This window comes from Schistocerca cancellata, chromosome 3 (assembly GCF_023864275.1).
Source record: "Schistocerca cancellata isolate TAMUIC-IGC-003103 chromosome 3, iqSchCanc2.1, whole genome shotgun sequence".
NCBI lineage: Eukaryota > Metazoa > Arthropoda > Insecta > Orthoptera > Acrididae > Schistocerca > Schistocerca cancellata.
Window position 1 is genome coordinate 779232085 of NC_064628.1, and position 10125 is coordinate 779242209.

Below are 10125 nucleotides of genomic sequence, written 5' to 3' on the forward strand. Positions count from 1 at the left end.
ACTACTAATGAAGACTGTAATTGTCAATATTATGTGACTTAATGTCCTTCACCTCATGAGCTAACTACCCTGAATTACTGTAATGTCCATTTGTCCTGTCTATCCTAGTGATCATGGAGCACTATCGTTGGTTTTGCACTAATTCTACGTTGGTGTGCCTTGTAAGAGCGTGGTGTTGACACGACATGCTGTCCACCACTGTGAGCGATGAAGACGTTATTATCGTCCCACTGTTTGGTGTACCTAATGTACTGCCAAAATGAGAACATGAAATGGTACTACGAGAGTTCAGTGTCTTGGCTACACTGGTAAATTCTGATGGGAAAAGAACTTCAACTTGTGTCACTTGGTGTTGTACTTCTGTGGAAAGATATGGACTTTCAGAACAGCTGTGTGCAATCTAAAGTGCTACAACCATGATGCAATCCTTCCCTTTCCTATCCTAATTCTTGTCACATAGTGAAAATCATTTTTTGCTAACATTATTTATGTTCATGGGTTATACATTTTTTTTGATTCTCTGAACTCCAGTGCGAGTACACTTATGTCACTTGTCGATATGATTTTTTGCCATTATGTTTATTTATTGCAAAAATGCCTAAGACATGTTTTCGATTTGTTCTCAAGCACAGTATGTGCACTCTTGTCTTTTATATTGTATATACAATTTTTTATTATTTATTATTTTATTTTAATGATATGTTCTGAACTACAGTGCATATGCACTTATGTTGTGTGTTAATATGTTTTCTACTGAACTTCAGTGCCTGTGCACTTTTCTCATTTTTCAATATGATTTGTACTCATTCTGTATATTCAATACTTCAGTACGTATGCACTTATGTCATTTGTTACTAATTGTATATACATTTCGTAAATTGCTAATATGTTCTCAACTCCAGTGCGAGTACACTCATGTCACTTATCAACACGATTTTCTGCCATTCTGTTTATTTGTTCTGAAAATGCTAAAGAATTGTTTCAGTGCCTGTGCACTTTGCTATCTGTCAAATAATTTGTATATACAGTTTTCTGATTTACTACTATGTTTTGTACTCACATCCTGTCTTGGTCTGATATATTTTGTACTCGGTGCATGTGCACAACATTTAATTTATGTACTAAATTTGAATATTCTGTAAATTGTAAAAATTTCTTGTGATGGCAAGTCCAAATGACTCACCATCGCTGCCAAATTTTTGCCCCCCCAGTGGAGGGTTATGAAACACGTATGTAACATAGCAGCGATGGTGAGGCACGTTAAAATCCTTGACCAGAGAGCCTATTTTCGTGGTTAGTCTGCGCTTGACCGCGCGAGTGTTGCGAGCAGTTCAGTAGTGGTCTGGTCGTGTCACGGTCGCGAGCGGGACGCAGTCGGGGAGCGTCGACATGGCATTCTGGTCAAGATGCTGAATGAGGTTTATTGTTAATTAAGGTAATCATCAGATAATGTAAAGTTTATTTATTGTAATTAATTTCCAACAAGTGCCCCAATAATAATTTTGATTTCAAAAGCAATTTTACAAAAAAAATTTATTTAATTGAATTAACGATTTCGTTCCACTTCCCTTAAAGAAAAGTTTCAGTTAAATTACAAAAAAAAGGAATATTATTATTTGCAATGCAGTTCCTCCAAGCTGTGCGCAAGAATAAGAGCAGAAATTTGACTAGCAATTACAATGAGGTAAGAATTTAATTCTGATTTGCACAGGGCCAAAGACCGATATTTCGGTTTAATTGAATTATCATTATCACTGAGATTTCATTGGCACTGAATTGTTTTTCATTATTTTTGTGGGAGCTTACACCAGAGTCAGATTGCGAATTTTACATTTTTGTTGCCTTTGTCAGTACATTTCATTGCAGGGAGGTTATTCTTGGGTCCCATTTATTATTATATTTTATTTAAATATTTCTGTGGGGACGATATTGCTTCTTGGCTCCATTTTATTAAATATTGTCATTCCTTTTAAATTTTTGTGGGGAGGTTACAAGGGCTACGCTCAGCACAGAGTCCTGATGCACCCAGTTCGCCTAAATAAAAGTGTTCGACAAAGCCAAACCCACATGTACCTTGAAAACCCGGTCTTTTAAAAACTCCTGAATAAAATGGAGCAGGCAACCTAGGAAGTCCCACATGTGCATTGTATGGAGCATGCCCACCCTCCAGCAGTTATTGTAAGCCTGCTCTGAAGCAAAAAACACTGCTACAGTCTGGCATTTCTGCAGAAAATTGTTCATAATGTGGGTTGACGGGGTGACGAGATGATCAACTGATGAGCAGAGGTTACTGAATCCACACTGTGCATTTCTTAATAGATCCACAGCCTCAGGCTACCATACCAGTCAACCACTGATCTTGTGATCCATCACCTTGCAGACACTGCTGGTGAGGGAAACTGGGTAGTAGCTGAATGGAAAATGTTTGCCCTTACCAGACTTGGGCATGAGGATTACACTGGCTTTATGACAACATCTGAGAAATGCGCCGTCCGTCCAGATGCAATTATACATATGAAGGAGAGTGTTTGTCATCAAGAGATAAGTGCTGCAACATCTGAATGTAGATATCGTACAATTCTGGAGGTGGAGGATCGTGACGAGCTGAGCACATGTTCGAGCGCCCTCATAGTAAAAACGGTATTGTAGCTTCCGCGATTCTGAGAGAAGAAAGATATGTCCTGGGCCTCCTCTGCTCGTTTCCGTGGTAGGAAGGCTGGACTGTAAAGGTGGAGGGGTGGATTGCAAGGTATCGACCCAAGTGTTGGAAATATCGATAGGGTCCACAATGCCATCGTTCGCTTAAGACAGGCTAGGAATCGGGAGTTGTACCTTGTTTCCAGAAATCCGACGTAGGTTACTCCAAACGCTTAAAAGAATTCGTAAAAGAAATCCAAACAGCTTTTTCGCTCTCTCTGATTATGCGACACTTCGCGCTCAACTGTTCATAACGAATACAAAATGGTGTTCAAAGACACAGAGTGCACGTCACAGTGGTCGAACCGCGTTGCAGTATTCCTCAGTCCACCAGTAAACTGGTACATGTCACAGTAGGGAAGATATTCAAGAGATGGAACATTCTGCAGTGGTAAGGACAACATTCGTAAGGTACTCTACCTGCTCATCACTTCTGGGGAAATGTTGTTCGTCGAAGGTTGAAAGCGAAGAATAGAGCCTACAGTTAACTTTAGAAAGCTGCCAGTTAGTCTTGTGCACAAATGGGATATGAGTTAGAAGACGAATTATACGTGGGAGGTGGTCCCTCGAGTATGTATATGAGAGGACGGACCGCTCTAGATGGAGGACAAGCTGTGCATTACAGAATGAAAGATCCATGTGCGAGGAGAAAGCGTGGTGGAATGTGGTTCATCAGTGTTGAGAGAAATGAAAGTACGCTGGTTGAGAACATCTGCCAGGAGACAGCTTCTCAGGCAGGTTCTCAGAGAGCCCCAAATGGGATGGTGGGTGTTGAAGTTGCCAAATAGCAAAAAGAGTTGAGGTAACTGAGCTGTAAACTGCCTGGTGAGATCAGATGAGGGGGATATGTCGACATTACAAAGAGAAAAGGTATAAGTGTAGATAGAAAGATAGACAGCTTGTAGCTGGGTGTTCACTGAAATGTTTTGGTTATCGATGTCGTCCTGAATGAGCGTCATCGCGCCCCTGTGAGCTGGAGTTCCTTTATCAGAAGGAAGGTCGAAACTTCCTGGAGTGAAGCATAAGAGGTCAAAGTAGTCTTGAGGGCGTAATTTCGTTTCCTGGAGGCATAAAGCAACTGGGCATTGCGATCGCAGTAGCAGCTGTAAGTCTGCACTGCGTGATCTGATTCCACGAAGGTTCCATTGAAGATCAGTTATGTTAGGTAACAGGAGATATTTCTCTTATAAGAGGCAATTATTTCAGTGGCTGCTAAATGATAGATTTCGGCTGCGTACTACTACAGAGTTCTGAGGCAGGAGGATCCTCTTTCATTATTTCCTTAGAGGTACCAGCAACCTCCCTCGATCGGTCAGCTGACTCTAGGGCGGACAACCAGTTCGTGATTCGCACCGGTGAAATGGAAGTCGGCCAGACAGAGGTTTCGCATGGTATCACTGTTGGAGAGTATCTCGGAGTTAGAGAAGGGGAAGCACTTTATCTTTGTTCGACTTGTTAGTACCTTTGCGTTTGTCAGGCGTGGATCCAGACGTTTACTGATTTGAGGTGCACAAAAAGTCAGACTGGGAGAATTCCTTCTTAAACATCTGCTCTTCTGGTAATATCACAAGTGACTTTACCAATGTGGGCTCTCTGAGAACCTGCCTGAGAAGCTGTCTCCTGGCAGATGTTCTCAACCAGCGTATTCTCATTTCTCTCAACACTGATGAACCACATTCCACCACGCTTTCTCCTCGCACATGGATCTTTCATTCTGCAATGCACAGCTTGTCCTCCATCTAGAGCAACTGCAATGGATGGAAGGGTGAGAATGTCACCTTAGCACTAGGGATTTCACAACCTTAGCGCTGAACTAGAGATCACAGGTCTGTGTGGCCGTATCTTTCGTGAGTTGTGACGTAGCAACAACGGTACTCTAACTGCTGGATAGTGGTATTCAAGGCTTTTGGCTAGCTAAAATTTTGCGAGCAACGTTGAGAGGCACCTTTTTATTCACCCATATCTCCTGAAAGACTCGCCCATCGAAGTACACAGGGCATTCACAGGACGAAGTGACATGGTTGGCAGTGCAGTTGATGCAGTGGGGAGAAGAAGGTGGGCAATCTCCCTCATGGACATTCTTGCCACAAGTTACACTTTTAGCTGCCTTTTTACAAGATATTCAAGTATGTTTATAATGTTGCCATTGGTAGCAACGCACTGGTTCAGAATTTAGGGTCTGATGTTGATGACTTTATAGCCCGCTTTAATCTTCAGTGGGAGCTCCTTTCGATCAAACGTTAAGAAAAGGGTGTGGGTAGACACTAATTCTGCATCAGCCCTATTCATAAGCCAATGGACTGTGGTTACACCCAGATCAGAGAGATAGTGTTGTATTTTTCCAGGCGGCCGCGGTGGCCGAGCGGTTCTGGGCGCTTCAGTCCGGAACCACACGGCTGCTACGGTCGCAAGTTCGAATCCTGCTTCGGGCATGGATGTGTGTGATGTCCTTATGTTAGTTACGTTTACTTAGTTCTAAGTCTAGGGGAGTGATGACCTCGGATGTTAAGTCCCATAGTGCTTAGAGCCATTTGAACCATTTTTTATATTTTTCCCTCAGTCATACCCTCAAGCAGCCAGCCAGGCAAAGAAATCTGTGTTCGATGGGCCTCTATACGAAAAAGGTATCTGAGGAGGAACGTAGTTTTAAGCAGTTTTTGGGCTTGAAAGAGACTGTTTGTCTCAACAAGCAAAATTCCATTGTGTAAGCGAGTGCAGAACTTTAGTGGGCTTCTTTCTGAATGACGAACTGGATCACCGTACAAAAGTTCTAACGTGATACCACGATGCAGCGAGGTGTAGTCGGAAGATCTGTCGTGTATTTGGTCTCATTCCATTCACTTTTATTTCAAGGAGGTAGTGCTGAAGGATCTGATGTACTCATTATAGTGAATCAACCATGACTGCCAGCAAATCCGACGACATGCTCCTTCCTTCTGGGGGCTCCCACAGAGGGGAGGAGTACACCTGCCTTAGGTGATTCTTCACATCTCAGGTCACACCTCCTCAACTACACACGGAGGGACCAACCAGCAATTGCGACGGTAACAGATGAACAGATCAGGCAATCGCCCCTCCCTGGGCGAGCCGTATCTGTCGACCCAGGTGCTGGGAGTTACACAGTACCTAATCGCTCTTTATGTATCAAACGCATGAGCTGGCCTTCAGGAATGCACAGGGAGGAAGAAAGGTGAAAAGGGAGATCTCAAACGCCGAATCAGAGGAAGGACAGTAGAAGTGAGAACAAGAACGGAGAGAAAGACAAAAATGAAATTCAGCTAAGTCTTCCAATACTTTCACAAGTTTCGGTTTCCCTATTGCGTAAAAGACAGGGTCCCCGAGGGAGGTGAGAAAGAATAGTATGAGGATAGACACGCAGTACAGACAAGGAAGGAGTACTCAAAGGACAGTGGCCCCACGTGTGCCAAGCATGTATTCACAAAAAGAGTTGTGAGTTCCCTGGGGGGTGTGCTTAAAGGGAATGCCTCCTATCCTAAGAGATTTGATTGTGACCACAATCGTCAGCTTACAGTGAAAGAACCGACTGCAATCAATACAAAAAGATTCCCCTCCCTGCTACTAAGTGAAATTCCTAGATCTGGCAAGACATAATTTATTCAATAAGTGAAATTAATTATTTAACAGTGAAACAAAAATGAATTAATACAGACGAATACAGTGTCCCCACCAGTTGAAGTCACGGGACAACTAATATCCAAATATCCGTAACTAAACAAGTAGTGCTACATTAGAGTTTATGAATACATGATTGAGTACAAATAACAGAGGATAAAACCCAAAATCGGGATGTTATGGAAAAGGAAGACAGCTTTCTTTACCATCAATAACTTCTTGGCTGTCTCGACCATTAATTAATAACGTTAGTGATTATTCAACCCATTACTCTCACAGAAAGAGAAACAGAATAAGATTGCCCTTGCTGCGCCACTGATGTTGCACAGTGTATACACTACTGGCCATTAAAATTGCTACACCGCGAATATGACGTGCTACAGACGCCAAATTTAACCGACAGAAAGAAGATGCTGTGATATGCAAACGATTAGCTTTTCAGAGCATTCACACAAGGTTGGCGCCAGTGGTGACACCTACAACGTGCTGACAGAAGGAAAGCTTCCAACCGATTTCTCAAACACAAACAGCAGTTGACCGGCGTTGCCTGGTGAAACGTTGTTGTGATGCCTCGTGTAAGGAGGAGAAATGCGTACCATCACGTTTCCGACTTTGATAAAGGTCGGATTGTAGCCTATGGCGACTGCGGCTTATCGTATCGCGACATTGCTGCTCGCGTTGGTTGAGATTCAATGACTGTTAGCAGAATATGGAATCGGTGGGTTCAGGAGAGTAATACGGAACGCCGTGCTGGATCCCAACGGCCTCGTAGCAGTCGAGATGACAGGCATCTTATCCCAATGGCTGTAACGGATCGTGCAGCCACGTCTCGATCCCTGAGTCACCAGATGCGGACGTTTGCAAAACAACAACCATCTGCACGAACAGTTCGACGACGTTTGCAGCAGCATGGACTATCAGCTCAGAGACCGTGGCTGCGGTTACCCTTGACGCTGCGTCACGGACAGGAGCGCCTGCGATGGTGTACTCGACAACAAACCTGGGTGCACGAATGGCAAAACATTTTTTTGGATGAATCCAGGTTCTGTTTACAGCATCATGATGGTCGCATCCGTGTTTGGCGACATCGCGGTGAACGCACATTGGAAGCGTGTATTCGTCATCGCCATACTGGCGTAACACCCGGCGTGATGGTGTGGGGTGCCATTGGTTACACGTCTCGGTCACCTCTCGTTCGCATTGACGGCACTTTGAACAGTGGACGTGACTTTTCAAATGTGTTACGACCCGTGGCTCTACCCTTCATTCGATCCCTGCGAAACCCTACTTTTCAGCAGGATAATGCACGACCGCATGTCGCAGGTCCTGAACGGGCCTTTCTGGATACAGAAAATGTTGGACTGCTGCCCTGGCCACAACATTCTCCAGATCTCTCACCAATTAAAAACGTCTGGTCAATGGTGGCCGAGCAACTGGTTCGTCACAATACACCAGTCACTACTCTTGATGAACTGTGGTATCGTGTTGAAGCTGCATGGGCAGCTGTACCTGTACGCGCCATCCAAGCTCTGTTTGACTCAATGCCCAGGCGTATCAAGGCGGTTATTACGGCCAGATGTGGTTTTTCTGGGTACTGATTTCTCAGGATCTGTGCACCCAAATTGCATGAAAATGTAATCACATGTCTGTTTTAGTATAATATATTTGTCCAATGAATACCCGTTTATCATCTGCATTTATTCTTGGTGTAGCAATTTTAATGGCTAACAAAAAGACCCATCTCCAAACTATTCCTCTCTTCTGCACCAATATCTCGCATTGCAGTGCCTCCTTACCACCGTTGGATTGCGTGTGTGGCGGTCAACTGTTCGCCTATGAGCTCTGCTGAAGTGTTGAATTAGGTGTGGGCAGATAGCCCGTACAGTGGCGGTGCTTGCAGACTCCGCACACCATCAGAGCAGATGCTGTTCCGAAAGAAAAATTTTAAGACTCAGAACACGAAAGGCCAAGTCAGCTGCCATCCTGGGACAATACTGTCCAGTTCTCACTTATCTGGCTTCCCATCTAAACTTGGAGCAGCGCTCATATTTCTCCCATGCAGCCAATCATACAGCAGCCCTGAAAGCTCTTCAAATAACATCAAGTTACAATTAACGTTTGCCTCCCACCAGAATGGTAACTGAGGACCAACCAGTCAGCAACCTCTGAATGGTCACTGGCAGCTGCCTCAATTTCGACGATACGGGAGTCGTTTGGCCTGCTTGTGAGATTGTTGGAAATTGGAATGGGAAATTTTAAAAGTCTATGTTCCCATGGAAGAATCTGAGTCTGTTTTTCCTGGAGTATTCTCGAGACGATATTATTTTGATTAGCAAGCGGTGTCCCGTTGCCTTCCAGCACAATGTTAGCTCTTCAGGCCAGCAGTCACAAACTCAACTTTCGCTCTGGCTAACAGGGATGACTCGCCTCGCCCTGCCTTCACATGTGGGTACTTTACTGTGCGGAATGCATCTCCCTGAAACTGGAACCATAGGCTCAGGTACAAGCCATGGTCCAGTGAGCGCCAGACTCTTTGTGTCTCGCCCAAATGTCGCCTGCCGAAAGGATGTTATGAAGGTCCACCTGTGTCAGACACAACAGAACCGCAAGTTCAGAGGCCCCCACACGTAGCTCCAGACGCAGCTCCCACATGCAGAGATGTTAGATAGAAAAAACATAGTACTGAAAACAGGCTAAAGAAGGTTGCAATCAGAATAAAACCCAATGAAACTCATAATCACTCAGTACCATATTCTCATTAAAAACAGAATGCAAGAGTGAATTGTTTAGATACTATGTGATTCTACGTTGATTTGTGGATTTGATGTGAGGACAAAGCCAAGATGAGACCAGCGCCTCACAATAAATTTAGATACTGAAAAAAAAATACGTCCATGATGTGTGCTTTTGATAATGGTGTTTACAGAAAGACTAATTTGATTCTTGTTAAGATGATGGAAAAACTAGGAAATATTATGGTACCAAATTAATCAGTTGTTCAGAGCAGTGTTTTGAAGTGAGTCAGTGAATCATCAGGGCAAAATTTACATAGTCTCCTATTTGCTACGAAGAATTTGTGGATCTAGAGAGGGTAAAGGTTGAAACACTGTTCGTGAAATCTGTTTACACAGTATGTATGTATTGGACCTATCAAAGCTCCACATGTAGTACAGTTTTCATTACATTCATTACATTTATTTTGGTGACCCATAGAGGGGGGGAGGGATATTAGTGTTTAACGTCCCGTCGACAACGAGGTCATTAGAGACGGAGCGCAAGCTCAGGTGAGGGAAGGATGGGGAAGGAAATCGGCCGTGCCCTTTCAAAGGAACCATCCCGGCATTTACCTGAAGCGATTTAGGGAAATCACGGAAAACCTAAATCAGGATGGCCGGAGACGGGATTGAACCGTCGTCCTCCCGAATGCGAGTCCAGTGTGCTAACCACTGCACCACCTCGCTCGGTGTGACCCATAGAGTCTTTATATGCATACCGCGCCATTTATTGTGTGTAGGGCTGTGATCCATATGAGGTGCCTGTGACATGTCTGGACATGAAGCCAATAATCCTTACGGTGTAAAGCCTGCAAATGCTAAGGTTATTGTCTTCATGGGAGAGGAAGTGAGTGGCTCAGAGATTGTGGTGTAAGTGGATCTACAGTCCAAAATGTATGCATACCATACTGAATCAGGTGCTAAAGGTGTGCAACATGCAGCCACATGGTCTCTTACAGTTGAAGATTGTGTGGCTTGCCTGTATGGTGGTACAAATGATGTTCAACATGTGATGAGTCAG

At 44.0% G+C, this 10125-nt stretch overlaps 1 non-coding gene across 1 annotated transcript; it reads right to left on the reverse strand.

Moving 5' to 3' along the window:
* Window positions 1–9718: 9718 nt before the first annotated feature.
* On the reverse strand, window positions 9719–9791 carry Trnaa-cgc (transfer RNA alanine (anticodon CGC)). The gene has a single exon. It is a non-coding gene; the product is annotated as a tRNA-Ala (tRNA).
* Window positions 9792–10125: the final 334 nt, after the last annotated feature.